Source organism: Alexandromys fortis, unplaced genomic scaffold (assembly GCF_014885135.2).
Source record: "Alexandromys fortis isolate MF-2015 unplaced genomic scaffold, M_Fortis_MF-2015_v1.1 scaffold_37, whole genome shotgun sequence".
Classification (NCBI taxonomy): domain Eukaryota; kingdom Metazoa; phylum Chordata; class Mammalia; order Rodentia; family Cricetidae; genus Alexandromys; species Alexandromys fortis.
This window is the reverse complement of record NW_026067914.1, coordinates 2,320,171-2,342,123: the sequence shown is the minus strand read 5'-3', so window position 1 is coordinate 2,342,123 and position 21,953 is coordinate 2,320,171. Positions and strand designations below refer to the sequence as shown.

Below are 21,953 nucleotides of genomic sequence, written 5' to 3'. Positions count from 1 at the left end.
TCTCCCCCTCCCCCCACTCCTCTCCCCCTCCCTCTCCTATCCAAAGAGCAGTCATGGTTCCCTGCCCTGTGGAAAGTCCAAGGTCCTCCCCCCTCCGTCCATGTCTAGGAAGGTGAACATCCAAACTGGCTAGGCTCCCACAAACCATTTAAAAAAAAAAAAAAAAAAACATGGTTTGAGGCATTTTTCCCTGCTGAGGTAGAAGGATTACTTGTGATCATGAGATCAACCTGAGCTACACAGTGAATACCAGGCCAGCCAGAGGCATAGAGGAGTCTATTTTTAAAACTAGTAAACAGACAACAAAACCACAAGACAGTGTTCAACAAACACAACTATGGTTAAGTCACAGCCCATGATCCCAATGCCGTGTACTGTATAATATCACATGGCAGCCAACAACAGCTCTTTCCACAGCAGGTGTTCTGATGGTTAGTAACTCAAAACATGGAGAGACACACTTTAGTTAGTGATACAGGAGAAAAGGTGAGTGGGTGTACCAAAGCTCAAGCCAGCCCTCTGCCGCCTCACTCTGGCTTAAAAACCTATAAATTTATGTTCTCATGGCATACAGAGACAGGACTTATTCTAAGTTCCTCCTGCCTAGTAGATTCTTTTTTTAAAGTGATTAGGAAACAGGGGGCATAAAAAAGGTTAAAAAAAAAAAAGCTGGCTAGGATAGAGCTAGCACCAGGAGAAAATTAGTTCCCAGAATGCACTATTCCTAGAGAGTATACTGTGCCTGGCGTTCAACTTTTTAAAGCAGACTGTGCAAAGCTCATTACATGAAGGCTTTACCAAGAAAGCCTTCTGGGACTTGGGATGTGATGTATCTCAGTTGGAGAGAAGTGCCAGCATGCAAGTCCCTAGGGTCCTCCCACTGCACCACAACCAACCCAACCCAACCCAACCCAAACCAAGCCATATAGTAGGCACATCAAGGAAAGACCAAGAAAACAACTTAGCTAAATGTTTCATAGTCTTGAACCAAAACAGAAAAATAATTTAAAGGCTTTGCAGCTTCTTATTCTACATTGTCTCTGGATTCTTTCCCACCCCCAGCCCAAGCAGCAGAAATCATACTTGGTCAAACTGGCCTTTGGATCTGGTTGTTTTGGCTAGGTCTGAGACACAACTCACCGATCAAAGACTTGAAATTTATTCTTAGTTCAGTACACTCTCTACCGTGAAGCACCTTGGCCTTTTGATTTCTTTTCTCTTCCTCTCTCTCTCTCTCTCTCTCTCTCTCTCTCTCTCTCTCTCTCCTCCCTCTCTGACTTCCAGCATGAAATGGAAATCTGAGTTGTGACATTGATAACTTATAATAATTTTGGCTGATTTGGCCTTTCCCAACTTTGTGCCCCCCCTTTTTCACTTTAAAAACAATTTTGTATTAGCAATATCTTCCTTTCGAGTTGGAGAAAGTAATTATCATAATTGGTGTTTGGGAGGGCTAAGTGTTAAGGGAGCTTTGTGTACCCATATTAAGGCCCATTCTCTAGACTAGCCAGGCCACCCAGTTCACTGAGAGCGTCTGAAACATATTCACAGCTGAGACCAAAGTCTCAACTTTATGATTAGTTTTCAACCGTATTTTTTAGTCAATTTTATCAGTGCACGGACTGTTGTTTATGCACTTAAATGCTTCTCCCTATTAGCGGGGGGGGGGGGGGGGAAGCAGAACAAGTAATTTCACTAATCACAGTCTACTTTAGTCCCTTGGGAAACCTGGCTACAGCTAACACACCTCTATGAAGCCAGCAAGGAGGGCTGCATCACCTACTGAGATTCTAAGAGGGTAGTGGTGGAATGTCCCTCTGATTTTCTGCTCATATGGAATGTTTTTAGTATGAACATGAGGTTTAAGTTAAGAAGTATTTCCATATCCAGGTGAGGTGTTCCTGCCTGTAAGAGTAGCTCTTGGCAGGTTGAGGTGGATTCCTTTGAGTTTGAAGCAAACTTAGGCTGTACCAGGAGACCTTATCTCAAAACAAACAAATAAATAAACAAAACAAATAAAGCACTTGCATTGCATGCAAACCTCTTAGCTTCAATGTCTTGACCAATCATTGTGGGAGAAGCAACATTCTACCCTTCCCAAGTCTGACCTCCTGTAGCTTAGGTAAAACAGGAAAACCGGAATCTAGCCTTGTCCTGTAATTCAATTCTACAAGGAGAAGGAAGTGGTATTGAAATTTTGGCTTCTGGGAAACAGAGAGCTTCAAAAATCCACCTTTGTCATTGGGTCACGTTGCTAGCACTGCTTGTTTGGGCTCAGTTCTGTCATAGTTGCCCCCTACACCCAGGATAAGGTTCATGCACTTGACGTATTTCAAGGGCGAGCATAGTGGGGCTCTCTATCTGGTGGGCACTACACTGTGCCAGAACTCTGCATTTGGGACTATTGGACACAAATAATAAATAATAAATATGGCTGACAATGCAGTATTTCTTTTTCTACAAGCTGTTGAGCCCCTTTGCACTGTATATCAGCGGCACTGCAGGGAAAGGGGGTCAGCAAGGCAACCACTGTGTCTTGGAGCTCAAAGGTGCTGAGCTCATACTGGGAATGATCTCAAACTATATCATTCCTTTATTTTCTGTCTTCCGTTTAGACATACACAAACTCACTCGTGCTTCAAGGCCCGAGTGAGTGATTCCTATGAATTCTGAGGAAAGGACCACAAGAAAGAAGTCTAAGACTCTGGGAGAAAGGAGAGCATGGCTTTCTGGGGAGATGGGGGCTCAACACAGATTGCTCTTCCTTGTGTATTTTGAACTTTGGAACTCAACAGTGGCTGGGAACTTGAAGAGCAAGTTTGGACTACATTTCCAGGAAGAGGCCAATGAATTAAAGCAGTCTGCGGTAGGAGTTTGGGAAGGGAGAGTTCTTTTAGGGTAGATGCAAATAGGGAAGACTTTGCTCAAAGGTCAAGCTTCTCTCTAACCCCAGTGAAATGAACCTTTAGGACGGTGAACCCTCTAATATGGTCATTAGTAGGTAGGAAGCACCATGTGGAATGAATTTTGACTAGAAAGCCCATGTTCCAGAATGTTCCTGAGTCCTTCTCCTACTCCTGTGACGATATTGTAGAACCAACAACAGCAAACAGACCTCTGCCGCTTCAATGCTTTCTTCTGGGAATACAAATCTAGCAGGCACTTGTCATTGGTAGCCACAATAGGATTGGAGACACTGTGCCACAGTGACTGCCATAGAAGTGGTATTAACCATATTTGATAAAATGGTTTTCAAAAAGTAAAACTGTTCATGGAAAATCGGGATGGGTGAGTTGAACCAACTTTAAAAACCTTTCTTTTAAGCCGGGCGGTGGTGGTGCATGCCTTTAATCCCAGCACTTGGGAGGCAGAGGCAGGCAGATCTCTGTGAGTTCGAGACCAGCCTGGTCTACAAGAGCTAGTTCCAGGACAGGCTCCAAAACCACAGAGAAACCCTGTCTCGAAAAACCAAAAAAAGAAAAAAAAGAAAAAAGAAAACCTTTCTTTAGAACAACTCTGTTATGTAGTGCATGCCTAGAATTGGAATATCTTTGGAGACTGAGCTGGGGTTTTTGAGTTGGAAGCCAGTTTGGGCTACTTAGTGAAACCCCACCTCAATGTAAAAAACAAGCAAACAAACCCACCACCAACAAAAAGACTCTGAACAGAAAAACTCCATCTTGTATCATCAGATGGTAACGCTGTTTCTTTCTGTGCTGTCCTCATCCTAAATCCTGGCAGAAAGTTTTCTGAAAAGTGAACAACTTACATAAAGAATTTTAATGCTTTCCTACTTTTTTTTTAAAATGTAACTATGGAAATGCACATTTTAGAATCTATCACAGTGCTTTTGAGCAGTAATTTGAATAAAAGTCTCTTGGACCAATATAAGCCCACAGTGAGCACTTTTCACTCCACGACTAAATGTCACAAGGATATTGTGCTTGAACTATGCACGGCTTCTCTTTGCAACAGACAGAAGACTACTACCGAAAACCACAGCCAATCAAAATGCAGAGTGATGGAGCTCATTCTTCCCGGGAGACATCTACAGAACACTCCCACACCAGACTGAAGAGCTGAAGACTCAGGGAGATTGTTTCTCCTAGTTACATCACAAGCTCTATCAATGAAGTGCCATCAATGACAGCTCAAACTTGAGCTGGGCAAGGAGGACACTAATAGCCATGCCAAACTACAGGGGATAGGGGGAAACCCTTGAGGCTTCAACCCTACACAATGGACTACAGGCAACCATGTCAAGCTAGGAGCTGGGAAGTAAATCTCCAGGGAAGAGCTCACCAATTTGTTGTCCAGTGCTAAATGGTCAGTCCTGAAGACATACGTATTAAGTAGCATTATTTGGACACAACAGGTTATATTTAGGAATATCTATGTATTTGCAAATGCATGTAACAATTGATGAAAAAAGAGGCCATGAATTTGAAGGAGAGTGAACAGAGGTATGCGGGAAGAAGGAAAGGGATTAATTTACAATCTCAAAAATTAAAATAAAATGAAACCGAAGAGTCAGATGAGGAAAAAGACACATCCATACCACTTTCGGGTTCCTGGGAATAAATAAGAGCATTTGCATTTTTTCCTCACAGTCCTTTTGCATACTTAGTGTTTTATTGTTTCTGTGGCTATTCTTAAGTTAGGTGAGATGCTGCTGCCAAAGCTCATTTTCCTAGCTTCCGGCTAGTTTTTCAACGAAATCCTATTAATGAAACTTAGCAGTTGGCTTCCAAGGCTAGCCAAGGTGTATGTGTTCATTCCCTTAGGAAATAACTGGAAGGACATGCCTCCCACCTTTGTGAACCTAAGGATACAACCAACGCTCACCTCTTGGAAGTTCTCTTACGGTGTGTGCGCACACACAATCCTAGTAAACACATTTCACTCTATTCCAGTTCCATTAGTCATCCTGGAACTCTACCCGGTATTAGGAGTTAAAGAAAGCCTGCTATTTATAAGAATCTGTATTTGAAACCTTAGGTTAGAAAGGCAGAGGCACACACCCCAGCAGAATTATGATCTTTTATAACCACACCAGGGTGCTTTAAAACGGGAAAGTAATCTTAAGCTTTTCCTCTTCCACAAACCAGCGCAAGAAATACTGCCTGATATTTGGTTTCTTTCTGGCTGGATGATATAAATCCCAAGGAGATTTCCCTTCCCAGGCAGAGGCCCATATTCACGTAATCCAGAAAGCCAATGCTTGTGCGGCTCCACCTTTCTGCAACTCGAGTTTCAGACACATGCTGAGTTTTTAAGATGTTAAAAGAGGAAGGGTCCAGCTGCCTGGTCGCGTCAGTGCCGAGCAGTCAAACTGGGATGTGTGCAGTAATTGTTTATAGGCAGTGGGACTAAGTTGTGTGTCCGCTACACGTCTGCGTCTAGACCAGACTTCTGGAAGAAGGCAGCATTAAGTCTCGGGAGACTTAACCTAAGGCTGGTTTAAATGCTATGATTCAGACGCGCCATCTCCGGATTCTAGGTGGCCTCCTGGATAGAATACCCCCTTTGTTTTGGTGTTCAGTCTACCCTTAGGGCTGGCAATAACCTTCCATGAGAAATGTGCCCTGCCCACATTTCCTTCTTTGGTACAATCTATTCTAGCTGGGTAAGATTTTGCCAACAAGGCATTAAGCTTCATCTCCAAGAATATTGGTGACTGTGCTGACTTGAATGGCTAATGATAGCTTTTAAAAATTAACCTACTGTTTACTGTCATCTTGTGTGCTCAGAATATTAAATATCACCTTAGAGATGGTTCACAGTGATTCAGCTGGTTTCGTTTAGAGCAAATTTTGTTGCTTTTAAATAAAATGAATGAAGGTAACACTTAAAAAAATATCTTGGGGCTGGGGGTGTTGGTGTACACCTTTAGCTCCAGATTCTTTGAGGACAAGGCAAGAGGAATATTTGAGCCCCAAAGTTGGAGATCAGCTTGGGCAAGAGAGAGCTCATCTCTATAAAACAAAATGAAATAAAATAGCAAGAAACTTTGTATTTATTTGTTGACAACTGTTAGGTTTCTAGAGGAACCAGGGACCTGAGAACCAGTCTTCTTTCCTATTATATTAATACCAGTGTCCTAGCACGCTTAAGGTTAGGAAGCTTCCACAATATTACCTAAAAATTCAGGAGACCTCTCTCCAGTGAAATAAGAAGGTTATTTTCTATCACGTTCTGGGATAGGTTTTGCTTTAGCAACTTGCTTCTTGAGGTAATATACTAATATTATCCCAGTCTTTTTAAATTTTAGAATGCATGATACAAAAATGTCCTGAAATAGCTAACTTATCTGCCTTTGAATTGTGCTTATGGTTATTTAAACAAAAAAGTAAACTTATTATTTTTCTCAGAGTGAGAGCAAGATGAACTGCAGGGTGGCTGGCGTAAGCACAATCAGCAGGAATGGAAAGGTGACTGAAGGGACCCTATGAAGGGGTGACTTGAGGGCGGAGTCAGACCTGCGCGGTGCTAATCATTAAAACAATGTGCTTCACCTACAGGGATCCAGTTCTGTCACCTTAGGCCACGTGGTTGTATAATCTCAACAAGAAAGAGGGAAACGGATAGAAGCATTTCAGAGAATTAAGGCTTCCCAGGAAATGAAGGCAAGGCTCACAGGCTTCCTTTTCTGATTGTAAATTTCTAAGAACCTCAAGAATAACCTTATTCTGTACAAATTCCACCATGTTTACCCCAGAGTTCAGAAATAGACTGAATCTATATAAATGTATATGTGCATATACACATGTAAGAATATATATTAATATATGAATTACTATACATATACATGTGAATATATATTCATCTTTTGTCAATGTATTAAGTCATTTGTTAAACCATCTCTTCTAGCAGTATTCCAGGGTTTAGGAAGGAAAAGATTTTTTTTATCTATTTTTAATAAAGTTTATCTGCTGGGTGTGGTGACTTATGCCTTTCTTTAATCCTAGCACTTGAAAGACAGAGTCAGGAAGATCTCTAAATTTCAGACCAGCCAGGGATACACAGTGAGACTCTCTCAAAACAGTACAAAGCAAAACGAAACAAAAGAAGCAGAATAACAAAACAGCACCAGAACACACACACACACACGCACACATACCACACCACACCACACCACACCACACACATCTGACTTAGCCCTGTGTCTTTCTACAAGAAGCAGATGGAGTCAAGTGTTTCTTTCTCTGTGCTGTTGACTGCCCACCATGCTGATCAGATTTGTTACCTCCTTAGGATCCCAGGAACTAACTATCCATGGGGGTCTACTAAGTATATAGTTCCAGTACAAGATGAACTGATGATACTAATTCTTTATTGATGGCCACTTTTCTAGGCTTCAGCTGAGACCTCTTGGCCATTGATGATCTAGCTATGCCTGTTTGTGGTGAACTGAAAGGGCTGCTAGCTAGAGCCCACAGGAATGCCAGCTTCACTTTAAATGGGGTTTCCTCGGTCAGGAAAACATGCAGGGCTTAGACAAATGTTCACTAGCCTGCGTGCTTTGTCACAGCCCTGTCCTCTGCTCTTTGGATTTCTAAAGAGAAGCTGCAAGATTCTGTACCTGTTAAGCAAAGGGTATTTCCATATTTAATCAAAAAATGGGGGTGGGGTGAGGTGGAATGCTGGACCAGATAGACAGGTGTTCCATCTGTAGCCTTTCTTCATCATCTCTATTAAGTTCATCAAATCAAGGGAACTTGAGTTGGTCTGCAAGCACCAGCTGAAGTCTCCTCTCCATGGTAGCATCTGATGTGACTCTTTTGTATCTCTCTCTCTCTCTCTCTCTCTCTCTCTCTCTCTCTCTCTCTCTCTCTGTGTGTGTGTGTGTGTGTGTGTGTGTGTGTGTGTGTGTGTGTGTGGGTGGGTGTGCAGGCACTTTTAGTATCCAAAAATGCAATTCCATGCCTTGTTTCCTTAGCTGAACTCTATAGCCCTATTCAAAGAGAAGTCTCTTTTGAAAGCCACTATTAAGTCCCTAATCCAATCTTTATTAAAAAAGGCTCAAAATTATAGACAAGGAGGTTAAGGCAGAATCTCTAAGGTTGGGAAGGAACCCTTCAAAACTCCACAGACTGGGTGAAGTCTGAAAAATTTGGTGAATGTTTACAGTTCCTGTGTTAACTAACAATGTCTTCAGTACCTTATATTTTGTAGAAACATACAAATAATTAGCTGTGCCAGGAAAAGCAGAGAGAGAGGCTTAGTTTGCTTTGTCCTTCTCAAACAAGCAAAATTCTGATTTCAAGAAAATTACTAGACATGGATATGAATAAAGCTTCTTTCCCAGAATCTGTCTCTCTGGTTTTGGGGTTCTCTATACTAAATTCCAGTTTACACCTACTACAGTTGCTGCTAAAGCGGTGTGGTGGTGGACATCTGGACCCTACTCTACAGGAAGAGGGTAGAGGATCAGAAGTTCAACATCCTTCTCAGCTACATCGTGAGTTCGAGACCAGTTGGAGCCACACACAACCCTGTTTAACTAGGGGGTGCATCCCTTTGAATAAGCCTCTGACACACACCAGGAAAGCAAATCACATAACAAATCTGTATTCCTGCTGTACGGTGGGAATTCTCCTAGAGCTTGGATATATGGAGATCTCTTTCCTGACAAGTCTGCACTACTGCAGAAGGAAAAAAAAAAAGTAAATGGAATATTAAGTAATAAGCTTTCCAAAGGAGATTTGTTAAAGAAAATTGGAGCAGCCCAGAAACTGTGCAGAGTATCACTGGGGATGGTTTGGAAGTGTCAAATATCATACACTAGGATGCTCTCACGTGATTCTTTGGTATTATTCCTATTTGATTGGAAGAGCTGACTTTGCTTCAAGCTCTTGCCCCAATCTTTGCCTGGGAGCCACAGAGTCAAAAGAAAGGATTAAGCCAACCTCCCCCACCCCCCCACCCCCAGTCACCCAAGGCTGGGTGCAACTTGTACAGAAAATCTATCTGGGAATGAAGAATTCTTAGCAAGGAAGAAAGAGTATTTATATTAACTGAGTAGAAATACAGGGCTGGGTGCTCATGATGCCAGGGGAAATGTTGAGAGTCAGGTCAAGCTGGATTACGGTGAGCTTACGGCACTCTATTTTGTCTAGACGGTACTGGGGAGACTTTGAGGTTGAGTGATGGCCTCGAGGTTGCGGTGGAGACAAATCCGAGTAGTCGCAGGAAGGCATCAAAGAGTCAGATAGCTTTGTAGTATGAGAGCCGCGTGGATGTGATTCAACACTGCCGGGGTCTTTTATTTAAGAACTTGACTAATCTCCTGGGAAGGCCTTTTCATCAAAAGGTTAAGGTCTAACAATCTCAAATGTCAGATTCAAGGTCATCCCTTCTAAAGAAGCAATGATGCCAGTGACCCTCAGACTTCAAATACACTGCGTCCTAAATGCGGCTTTTATAAAAGCCAAAGGTCAATTATATATTATGCCCTTTATTTCATGACCCACCTTATCTTAAAAAGGAGTCTCCTTAATGCCCATTTTAGAAGTGAAATGACATTTTGAAGTGTCAGCTTAGAAAACAAAACAAGGACATCTTTTGTCAAAGACAGCTATAAACTAAAATAACCACATCACCATGACTTATTCGAAGCAGTATGTTTTTCCATTCTGTGTTTCTTTTATAACTGTTGGAAATCTAGCCAGGCGGTGGTGGTGCACGCCTTTAATCCCAGCACTTGGGAGGCAGAGGCTGGTAGATCTCTGTGAGTTCGAGGTCAGCCTGGTCTGCAGAGTGAGTTCCAGGATAGGCTCCAAAGCTACAGAGAAAGCCTGTCTTGAAAAACCAAAGGAAAATCTAGAAACATCAGTATTGGATTATTATGGAAATGTAGACCATTGATAATTCTTACATAGTTAGGATGTGACATACATGTGCTTTTATTTTAAAACCATATTTCCTGAGGGTGTGTTCATGCATCAGATAGCAATATTTAAAATTCAGATAGAGCTGGGTGGTGGTGACGCACATCTTTAATCCCAGCACTTGGGAGGCAGAGGCAGGAGGATCTTTGTGAGTTTCAGGCTAAACTAGTCTACAAGAGCTAGTCCCAGGACAGGCTCCAAAGCTACAGAGAAACCCTGTCTCAAAAAAACAAAAATAAATAAATAAATAAATAAATAAATAAATAAATAAATAAATAAATAAATACTCAGGTAGACCTTGGAGCATTGCAGTGATGGAGAACACAGCTAGGATGCAAGCATGGGTCAAGTACTGAGATTGATGTTAGCACCCAAGAGAGATAATTAGGATTCTGTGACACCCACTAAGAGCATCTGGATGTCTCGAGCAGTGCCCAGAGTCAGCCTAAAATGTCATCCTGGACACCATTTAACTGATGCCTACCTAAAGCTGCTAGGAAAATCTCCTGATAAATTAAAAATTCAATAGTAAGATGATTTTTTAGAATTTATTTTATTCTGATTTATTCGTGTGTCCTGTGTGTGTCTGTGCACATGTGCATGTGTTTGTGTGTGCATGTGTGTGTGTGTGGTGTTTGAACAATGCAAATGCCTGGTGAGACCAGACGACACAGGATTGATTCCTAGTACCTGGAGTTAATGGGTGTCCATGAGTTGCTGGGTCTGAACTTCAGTTGAATAAGCAAGCATCTTAACCATTGAGCAGTAAGTTTTGAATCAAATAATTAAACTTTGGAAAATTGCTTTAATGGTGGGACTTTGAAGCTGGTTAAGCTAGGACCTGTTCTTGGTTTCCAGCTGTTTCTTGGACACACTGGGAGCAGTCTAGGGAGTACTGGGCTGGCAGTCTAATGCCATCCGCATTTTAGAAAGGCTAGTGGGAACTTCATTTAAAATAACGGTCCAGCTGCACAAGCACATTTTAAAAATTAAGTTTCTCACTGGGTGTGGTGGCTTATGTCTATAATCCCAACAGTGGAGTCGGGTGGGACCAGCTAAGGCAGGAGGAGGTCAGCTTGGGCTACATAGTAAGTTCCCGACCATCTTGAGCTACAGCTCCAGACCTTGTCTCAAAAATGCAAAGCAAAACGAAATAAATAAATTTAAGTTTTCTTTTTCTTTTGGGCAGAAATTATGTTAAGTCAAAGCAGTAATCAGCTCTGAGCCTTAGGTCATCTGTATCCAATTTTGACTGGCTATTTAATAAACCGTTTGGTGGGTGTCTATAGGTGCTAAACAAAGGAAGAATGAAAAGCTGTCCTAGGATGGAATATCAGCCTGGAAACCATGAGGTGTAACTGTGATTAGCCAGGGGGTTCCATCCACCAGGTAAAGCAGGCCTTTGAGGAGTGATGAATACTTCAGTGACAGAAGGGAGTTAAGGGGCTGGAGAGATGGCTCAACAGTTAAGAGCATTGCCTGCTCTTACAAAGGTCCTGAGTTCAATTCCCAGCAATTACATATATGTATGAAGGGAGTTAAAACAATGGAAATGCTGGCCGCATCATCTGGGGAAGTTTACTAACACCTTCTCTGTCTTTCTCGGGAACTGGGCAAGGTAGGCTCATTAAGAGTATCTGTGGTGTTTTCTGTAAATTTTATCTTAAAATCCAGGGTTCTGAGTCATCCCTAGCTTCATAAACAAACAGAAGGAAATATTACATCCATCTGGCACCCAGTTTCACCCAGGAGAAGCATGAACCACTTGGAGGGATGTCAATGTCTACATCTTATCCCAAACATGTTACTGGACCTCAAGAAAGACATTTTCAGATGAAGCAAACTCCTTACTTAAACGAAACAGGTATCAGGAAAATGCAACCTTCTCTCCCTCCCACTAACTCCAGCTAGCTTTGGTTAAAGGGAACTACCTAGTTTACGAAAGCCTGCCGCTGCTGGGATTAAAGGTGTGTGCCGCCACCGCCTGGCTTCTACTCCACTTTTCTAAGCTTTATAGAACCTGGTAAAGAGCATAGTACTTTCAAGCACTAAGACTAATGCACAGATGGGAGGTGGTGGCGTGGGCTTGTGATTCCAGCACCAGAGATTGGGGGTTGGCCAGGTCAATGGCAGGAAAGATAGATCAACTTGGATCCAGCTCAGATTAAACAGTGAACTGGTTGCTAGCCTGAACTACATAGAAAGAACCTGTCTTATAAAAAAATCAAAATAAGTATATGACAACCATACTCACTTCCCCTTTGCTCCTTTATATTAATTCAGGCAAATCTTTGCCCTACTTTGATGGTCGGGTTTTCTTCAGCTGCTAAGCAACCCGCACTCACACTTCTCTTGCTAGCTTAAACAGGTTAACTTGCCTGAATCAACGTGTATTTCTGCTTAAATGAAGAGATCCTCTTAGCGAATAAAGACCGCACTTCCTTGACTGCTGTGCTCCGTCTTTCCTTCTACACATTATTATCTCTTAGCTGTACACACGTACTCTCTTGGTCAGAATTGGCAGTGATTTGAGCACACCCCGTTCCTTCCCACCTACACGATTCCCTTGTCTACTTCTTCCTTCAGCGTATTTTCTCATTGTATTTTCTCATTTTACCTTTGCATATTTAATTTCCTTTAGTCCCTTTAAGGCTAATTCCATTATTACAAACCACTGACTGCTTTGTCTTCATCTGGACCTGTGTAAATACCCCACACCATTCAACTGAAACAAAATTTTGTTGGTTGGTTATACTTTTCTCTAAATTTCATTTTTATTGTCAACAGGATTTCACTATGTTGCCCAGGCTGGCCTTGAACTCAAGCTCTTCTTGGTTTTGCCTCCTTAGTGCTGGGACCATAGGCGTGTGTCATCACATGGGCAGTTTCTTTAAATCTCTCTCTCTCTCTCTCTCTCTCTCTCTCTCTCTCTCTCTCACACACACACACACACACACACACACACACACACACACATAAATGTAGACCAGACTGTCCTAGAACTCACAGATGAATGCCTCTCTCTGCCTCCTAGAGATGGGATTAAAGGCACGCGCCACTCTCAGCTAAATTTCTTTGTGGGTGGTAATTAGCATGTGTCTGCTAGCCTGCATAAGGTAAATAGCTGCATCCAATTGTAAATTTCAACCAATGTTTAGTTATTATAACTCCAGACAACTAAATAAATTGCATCTCCCCAACAGGTTTTGAAGCAATTAATTAAACATCTCTGCATCAAGTTATACTTCAGAAGACAATTTGGATTCCAAGTAAAATCAGTTATCATTCCAATTCAAGTCTATCTGTCTATCTCTCTATCATCTATCTATCTATCTATCTATCTATCTATCTATCTATCTATCTATCTATCTACCTACCTATCTATCTATCTAGATGTTTTCTGAGAAATCCTACCTGAAGCCGAGTGGTGGTTGGCTCACGTCTTTAATCCTAGCACTTGGGAGGCAGAGCCAGGCAGATCTCTGTGAGTTCGAGGCCAGCCTGGTCTACAAGAACTAGTTCCAGGACAGGCTCCAAAGCCAGGAAAACCCTGTTTCAACCCCCCCCCCCAAAGAAAAGTCCTACTTGTAGTTCAACCTATATCCTGGTAGAAATCAACATTGAACATCATTAACTATTGATGGAAGAGTCTGTTATACTTTTGTTTTTCACTTCAGAAATGGGTCTGCACTTATAATATTTGAGGGGATGGGGATCAAACAAATGATGAAAACAATAACAATATTATCAGTGGTGATGTAACTAAGGCACAGCTAAAACGTCCCCTGCTTAAAGCACAGAGATTCTAGACCTAGCGTGTATATCCATTGTGATTTCCGATCCTGATTCAGCACAGTGAATAACTCCTTTGACCGTGGCGACCCAAAGCCAAATGGGTCCAGCCTTCTTCACTAACCAACACCTCCGACAGAGTTGATAATGCATTTGGCTTATTTCTAAAACACTAAAAGATAACATAAAAGCATATTAACTTATGAATCATGTATCTAGGTGAACAGAACAGACTTTGGTCCTAAATAGAGCAGTTAAAAACACAAAATGTAAAAACTGGGTGTCACAGTGCATATCATCCATGCAGCCCTTGGGAGGCTGAAGCAGAAGATCAGGAGTTTGATTCCAGCTTGGGCTACTGAGTGAGAGTCTGTCTCATAAAAGAAAGTAAGGAAAGAAGGGCGGGAGGGGGGAGGGCTGAGAAATGGAAGGAAGGAGGAAGAAAGGAAGGGTGAGAGGGGGATAGAGAAGGTTACAGGGAAGACCATAGGGAGGGTGAGAGAAGGGAGAGAGAAGGGAGGGAGGGAGAAGGGAGAGAGAGAAAGGAAAATTGAGGTTATGTAGGAGAGCATCTATACCTGACATGGACCCAGGAAGGAAAGGGTTACTTTTCATGTTCCAGATTTTTATGTATACATTAACTCGACTTCAAAAAGTCTCTATTGTCCCGAGTGGACCATGGAAGTTTATAGTTGCTGGTCTCGTTGGACTATAAAATATTGCCATATTCTACTGCTTGACCCCCCATATTTAATGCTTTCAAAAAAAATCAACAAAAGTTGGTTTACCTCTCAGCCTCTATGTGTTATGTCAGAATCGAGCTGAATTCTACACCAACAACGAGGATAAGACCGTTTCCCAGCATCAGCCCCGCTATTTCACTGAGGACAGCAGCCCCAAAAGGGTTTGCTAGGCTGCGTCAGCAGCCGTTCTCAGGAACTTTCCACTTCCCTTTAGCTGTAACTTTGAGTCCCTTCGCTTTACGGAGAGGGAAAATGAAATTCAGATGTTGTACCTCTTGTGTTACAGCAAAGCTGGTTTGTGGACACGGTCATTTGTAGTTCAGACCCCGTGTTCTGAACCACTAACCTTGGCCATCTCAGAAGCAGCATTCTCATTCCTGGAGGACACTGGCGTGCTTTGGTCAGGGGTGGGCTCTCTACCCATACCAGTCATTCTTAGGACTGTTTAGCAAGGTAAATGTGATAATTAAGGGTTAGGGACATTGAACAGCTATTTTTCAAAACAAACAAACAAACAAACAAAAAAAACAAAACCTGGGAATCAAATCCAGAACCTCACACATACTTGGTAAGAGCTCTACCAATAAGTCACATGCGTGGCTTTTAGTAGCATTACTGAGAAATTCTAGGGCTGCCACTCCATCGTAGGTTGGCAGAACTCTAGACTTTGTGTGCGTGGCCTCACCTCAGCAGACTTCTTCCTTATTCCTATTCACTGGGGTTGCTGTTTCTCCACTGCCAACTCAGCACCATGCGTTACTTGAATCCTTTGTATATACTCAGAGAAACAACTAAAGCTCAATTTATCCTCGGGATCTGATGTGGAACAAGCTGATCATGTTGGAGCTAAGAAATAGAAGCATCTCTTTCTGAGATAAGTAACTCATGCTGGCCTCAAAGTCACTGCATAATTCTGATGCTGTTGACCTTCTGATCTTCCCGCCTCCTTTTCCCAATGCTGGCATTAGCTGCCTGAGTTACAACTATTTCAGAATGGAGATTGAACCCCAGGTCTCGGGCATGTTACATAAACACTTTAGCAAGAGTTACATTCGCAGTCCAGACTTTTTTTTTTTGTCTTCTTGCAAATTATGTATAATGAAAGTTAAATGGGGGAAATGGATTGATCCTTCTTAAGACACAGAGCTCTCTAAAACCCAACTGCAGTAGATTGATTTAGAGTGGAGGCTCTCGTCTGCACTTCTGGACATGGCCTGGAGAAGAAATGTAGAAGTTATGTGGGCTAGAGAAAACCATGGTTTAAAGGTAATGTTGTAGCTTACTGGAGTCCTTTTTAAAAAGATATTGGCCAAGACAGTCTCCTAATACATGGAGATTAATGATACTCTTTAAAAACCTCAGCCTAGGTAAAAGGATTTAGAAGTGAGGCACTGTGCTAAAACTAAGGATTATACTCACTTTCCTCAGATCAAGAAAGCCATGGATAAAATGTGGTAGATATGTGCTTTCTCATCTTTTTGCAACCCAAGATGCAGCTAAACATAATTATATTTAAGTAGTTTTGCTCTATTATTCCTATGCTCTAGAAACTGAGGTACATTGTTATGTTTTCTATTGAAGGCCTGAATCATAAAACTGAATTACAAGCCAGTAGGTGGGTAGTGCATGTCTTTAATCCCAGCACTCAGGAGGCAGAGGCAGGCAGCTCTCTGAGTTCGAGGCCAGCCTGGTCTACAAAGCAAGTTCCAGGGCAGGTAGGGCTGGGGAAACCCTGTGTCAAAAACAAAAACAAAACAAAACAAAACAAAAAACAACAAAAAAAAAAACAAAAAAAGAAAGAAAAAAAAAACCAAAGCAACACAAAAGCAAAAATATAAAAAAAATAATAAAAAAGCTGGGTGTTGGTGGTGCATGCCTTTAATCTCAGCACTTGGGAGGCAGAGGCAGGCAGATCTCAGTGAGTTCAAGGTCTACAAGAGCTAGTTTCAGGACAGCCACGAAAAGCTACAGAGAAATCCTGCCTCGAAAAACCAACAAAAACAAAAAACAATCAACAACAACAAAAACCAATTTGAATTACAAATGTTACTCTTAGATCAACTAAAAGGTATATAGAATGTAACTGGGCAAGGCCTCCCTGCCATCTTGGTTCAATCAATCCGGAGTGGAGAAAGACCTCACTCTGCGAAACTGTCTCAGGAAAGCTCCTCTAGCTATGAAACATACACCACAGAAGTGCCCAATCCTGAGAGGGAGACTTTGGTTTTTACGAATCTGCTTACGAACGGCAGTGTGTATGTACTCTGCAGATCCTAGTGTGTTTTAGCCCCATGCATCCCATCATGTTACTAAGGAAAAACAGACCAGCTTTTACCAAGAGAAACATCTTAAACCTTCTGCCTGTCGCTCAAGCTTCTTCCAGGTTTGATAGCATTTTTTCATTTTCTTTCATTTCTGTAGCATTGGGGGGGGTCGAATCCAGGGTTTTATACACAGAGGCGCCTGCCCCACCCTGGCAACACACTTCTTACCTCTCACAGTATTACAGACACAACATTCTAGAATTCTTACTCCCTGTTCTTCCCTTACCCATTTCTTTGACATTTCTTGAAAATCTGAGATGGTCGTCCTACTTTCTGCTTCCTGGTCACTTCCCTAGAACTAAACATTAAGCTGGCATGTTCCATTACTGAGAATTCTTACCAGCTTACATCAGCCAAAGGTCACTTGCCCCCAGCTAGTCTGAGAAGGTTAGAAGAGGGACAGAAATTGCCAAGCTGCTTCCACCCTGAAGTACTAACTGAAATGTGATTAGCCAGCACATTTGGTTATCTAGATGGTGTAGAGGAGGTAGCAAAGATTAAAAAGTTTACACTGGAATTAGAATAAGTGTGAGGGGTGAGGGAAGAGCAAGGAGCAGAGAGAGATTCTACTTTCCTGAGTAGCTTCCATTTTTAGGCCAGGAAGCAATTTGTTCTGATTCTGCTTGCCCTAGAGAGGCAAGTTTCCTCCCAGGGTGGTGGAAAGATGCAGGAAAGGGAATAACCATGGCAACCTGCCCAGCTATGTGGGCCATGATAGTATTGGGGCCCCAATGCCCTGGCCTAGTCACTAGTTTAGTCAGGGTGGTCCCTCCCTTTCCCACTTCCTTGGCTAGAATGCTGACTTCAGAAGGATCATTCTTTCTCCGTAGGGAGTCTGAGAGAGTGCGGGGAAGATTGAAAAGAGACCAGAGGTCATTCTGACCAAACCAAATAGCAGGCTTCCACGCTGAGAACGGAGAGTAACTGTCTGTTCTAGCGTGAACTCAAGCAAACGTACAAGCTCCCTTAGTATCGAGTACTTAAATGATTAACAGTGTTTTCAGATAGGGTGAATGGTGTTCAGTTTTGATTAAGAAATTCTTCAGTTGCCTTCAGTGTGCACAAAGTCCCCTTATCAGTTGTTCAGGGGGCAGAAATAAGCCGATAAAGTATCCCAAAGATATAGATTAATTTTATCTTCCCAGTGTCCCTAAGTACTATTGTTCTTCTTCAGAAGACAGAATTACAGAGGTTATTCTGTGTGCCCAAGGTCATTTTACTAAGCAATGGTGCAGATAGTTTTAACCACTACCCAACAGTGCTGTTGGCGGAAGGATGAACAGCAGCTAGCATATGAATGCATGAACTGCTGGCCCTTTAAGACACCCACCATCATTTGTGCCCCTAAGCAGGACTTTGGGCTGTCTCTAAGAAGAGACCTGACAGTTTGCTTCTGACTGACATGATTAACCAACCCTCTAGAATATCTTCCCATAATTTAGGTTTCCCTTAAACACACTTATCTGATGGAAACACTGTCTTCTACATGAGACTTGGGCCAGCCTCTGCAATTCAGTAATAGCGCTTCAACTATATAACAATTACAACTCCAGGGAGAACAAAACCAAAACAAAACAAAGAAACCACATCCTGCTCCTCAGGTGTTTCACATTGCCAGTCTGCTTCCCTTTCTAGTTCTGTCCACTGTAGGAAATCTTATAGGGTAGATCAGTTATATAACCCCCAGGCCAGTCCTCTTGCCAGTCTTCCAGATGGGGCAACTTATGCCCCTGGTGAACTCCTTTCAGCGGCCTTCACCCATGACAACATCCTCGCTTTATCTTCAAGAAAAGGAATGAGTAATCCCCCAAGTGGAGAGAAGGAGGCAAAGAAACACAAGGCGTTTCCAAGTTAGCTTGATCACAGCAGTAGTGGGCTTAGGCTCAGACTAGGAGAGAAATGAAGAAGCAACTTCCTCATGGTTTCATCAGGAGCAGCTTCCCACAGTGTTTCCTGAGGGCCTTGAGCCACTCAGCAAGCCATGTTTTCCTTGTCTTTTAAATTTTAGGTAACAGGGATATGACTGAGCAAACCAGACCAACTGGTCAGCAGCTCCCAGAAGACTTTACACCGTTACCATGCCCAACAAGGGTCTTCAAATCAATACCCCTCACCCCTAACAAAGCCAACTAAAATCCATCTAACCTGTGGAGAAAGACAATAAAAACAGGCCTGAAGAACAGGAGGTTATACTTTAACCCTTAAAATTATAATATGTCTTTAGCATAAATCCAGACTCTGAGCCACGTGGGGGTGATGCTTGCCCATAATTTCAGAAGTCAAAAGACTAGAAGTTCAAGTTCAGCCTGGGAAGAGAAATATATTGAGACGCTGCCTCAAAACATCAAAAGAAAAAAGGAAAGAAGGAAAAAAGGAAGAAAAAAAAATGAATAAACGAACCTACCTCTGTGTTTGATTCTTTCTTCACAAATCAGCAAGGCCTAAAAACAACACTGTGGTTACCTTCCCAGCCCTTCACGGCCTCAGGTGGAGATAAACCATCCTGGTGTCAGCATTACCAGCGCAATAAACACGTCTGCACTAGAGGTTAAGGAAGAAGACATTCCTCCCATTCCTCCACTATCTCTCTTGCCTGACCACAGTTAAAACGGCATAGCTTAGCCAGGTGTGGTGGCCTCTACCTATAATCCTAGCGTGCTGGGGACAGAGGCAAGAGGCTGATGAGTTTAATCTTGACTGAGGTGCAGAGGAAGGCCATCTACTCAGGGTTTAGGGAGGCAGCTCAGCGGCTTGCCAGGCATGTCCAAGGTCCTGGGTTCCTTCTCTAAGACTTCAGGGGAAAGAGAGAACATACCAGCCTAGAAACAAACAGTTTCTAGGGTAAAGATTGCACTAAAGGACTGGCGTTGGCATTGGGGAGAGAAGGGATTTGCTATTAGTAAGAAGCAGAGGAATCCAGTGAGCTTGAGGCCGAAGTGACGAAGAACATGAGAGAAACGGTGTGTGTCTGGAATACGTGTTTGAGGAGGTCACAATACCTCCTTTCTCAAGGGATCTTGCTTGTCTCACCTTCTGAGTTTCATCTGCTGTAGCATTGCTTTTCCCTGACCCGGAGCTGTTTTCCTCAGGAAAGCCTGAACTCCCAACATGCCCGAATTCTCAAGCCAGTTAACTCCTTTCAGCTCTGGTGTGTGCCCTGCCTTGGTTAAAGGGAGTGGAGTAGTAGATGCCTGGGTGGGTGGGGTACCTGACTAGAGTAAGGCAGCCTGACCCAGGATGGGGGAGCACCCTGACAAGCCACTTAGCAGCAGCAAGTCCTGAATTCTAGCTATTCCTTCCTTTTGGAACAGTCGGTCAATACTTCTGGGTGCAGAGCCCAGGCCTCACGACTGTAAGAAAGATGGTTTGTGCATCTCATCGGGACTATTCCAGCATCCATACCAGGTATCTATGAGACATTTTGCCAAATTTTCTGCCACTACTTTATGTTCAAGTTGTATCTACCTTGGTCCCCTTCATGCTCCCGCTTTGCCTTTGCCTTATGAGGCCCAGAAATATTTTCATCGAGTCACTTTATAGAGCTACAGCAACATTTACTATTCATGAAGTTGCCCCTTTCATAATTTTTAAATCTTTCCATGTGTCTGGGGCTCGTTTCTGTTCTCTTGGTTTACAGTGGCTCCCTTCCTTCCAAACACAAGCAAAGAAGAAAGAGGAAAGGGTGTGTGGGGTGCCCGGTGGTGGAGATAACGTCCAACTTCTTTGAATCCAGTTAAATTTCTCTTTGGATTCAAGCAGCTCCCGACTGAAACCTACTACGGAGCAGAATTCCAAGCTCGGGATTAAGTGAAGGAGAGGGAAAAGGAAGAAATAACAGCCTCTGCTCTCTGCTGCTAAAAGAACCGCTACGTTGACTGCGGCTCTGAGGTTTTCACACGCTTTTCGCCCTTTTTCTCTAATTCTTACTTAATCCTTCCAACTAGTTTACAACCGTCAAGAAAACAGCGTTTAAACGCTTCAGGGATTTAAAATAAGTTTGTTAAGTCGCTTGGGCAGATACTTTCCTAGGAATGCTGGTCTAAGACAAAGTTCACATTTTTAATGTCCTGTCCTGTCAGCAGAAAATAGCTCCTTAGAGGCACAGACCACGTCCAGCCTTTGTCACAAGGCAAAACCCAACACCCCTCAGCAGTTAATTAGGTGGTCAGCGGCCACACCGGCATTCTCCCTGGGATGGCCCCAAAGCCTTTAAGCACTCCGCGCCCTGTACACACACACACACACACACACACACACACACACACACACACACACACACGGAAGGGCTCTTTAAATGTCACAGGATGGGCGTCTTGGAGTCCGACCCCAAAGGTAAAATGCATTCCTTGGAAGCATTCCACAGATGTCAGGCCACAAAACTGCTGCTTTCCCCGGAGTACACCGTCTGATTTGTAAGATTCCCCCCACCGCCCAAGGTCTGCAGTCAAGATAGGGGTGGGAAGAGAGGAGCGGGCAAAGGAGGGAAGGAGGTCGGCAAAAATGGAACCAAAGAAAAGGAGGATGGCAGAGCTACTCACGGGCTAGCTAGTGCCTCTGCCGAGCCAGCATGACTTCTCCGTGTCCGGAGCCTCTAGGTTGCAGCGCTAGAGACTCGGTGGGCCCCGCTTAAATAGCCGCCGGCAGGGAGCCTCGGTGCCGCGCGGCCACTCCCGGGGAGAGAGAGAGAGATATGGTTCTAATCAGATGCTGGCAGCTGAGGACTCCCCAGGAATGTGGCGGGATGTTTTTGCTGCCTGGGCTTGGTAACTCCTCCTCAACGTGCTACGGAGTCTTCCAAACTTAACTGTTTATTAACTCGCGCTGCAGCCGCGGAGACCGGCGCCTCTTGCGCTCCGTTCGCCCGACCAGCTGGGGGCGATCGCCCGGACCTGGAGAAAGGACCGTGCAAACGCCAGGGCCAGGAGCCCCACACTAACGGGGGCCAGGAAGGGTGCACGTAAGGACAGGAAAGGGAAACTCTGAAAGGGGTGGGATCCGCTAAATTGCGTTTCACAGATCCGTTCCCTAGATTGCCACTTCAAGTGGCGTGGCACGCAAACCCATCCTAAACCGCCTGGGGCCTTTGAACAAAGAGAAGCCTTTACTCCGGACTTTTCCTTCAAGGGATGACGGGTCCCAGGTTCCAACTGTCCTTTCTTAAGCTGAGCACGTGACTGGATTGTCACCTATAAAGAAATCAGTGT

General features: G+C 43.3%; 1 protein-coding gene across 5 annotated transcripts in view; it reads right to left on the bottom strand.

Annotated features, from left to right (window-relative positions):
- Dab2 (DAB adaptor protein 2) overlaps nucleotides 1–21,633 on the bottom strand; it is a 53,146-nt gene extending 31,513 nt beyond the window's left edge. Inside the window, exon 1 of one of the 5 annotated variants that reach the window (XM_050138949.1) lies at nucleotides 21,288–21,633. The gene's annotated coding sequence lies outside the window, so the exon portion shown is untranslated. Of the gene's footprint in view, nucleotides 1–19,153; nucleotides 19,282–21,287 lie in introns of those variants that run through there. The other 4 variants (XM_050138947.1, XM_050138951.1, XM_050138950.1 and 1 more) reach the window with 4 other exon arrangements.
- Between the last annotated feature and the right edge of the window lie 320 nt (nucleotides 21,634–21,953).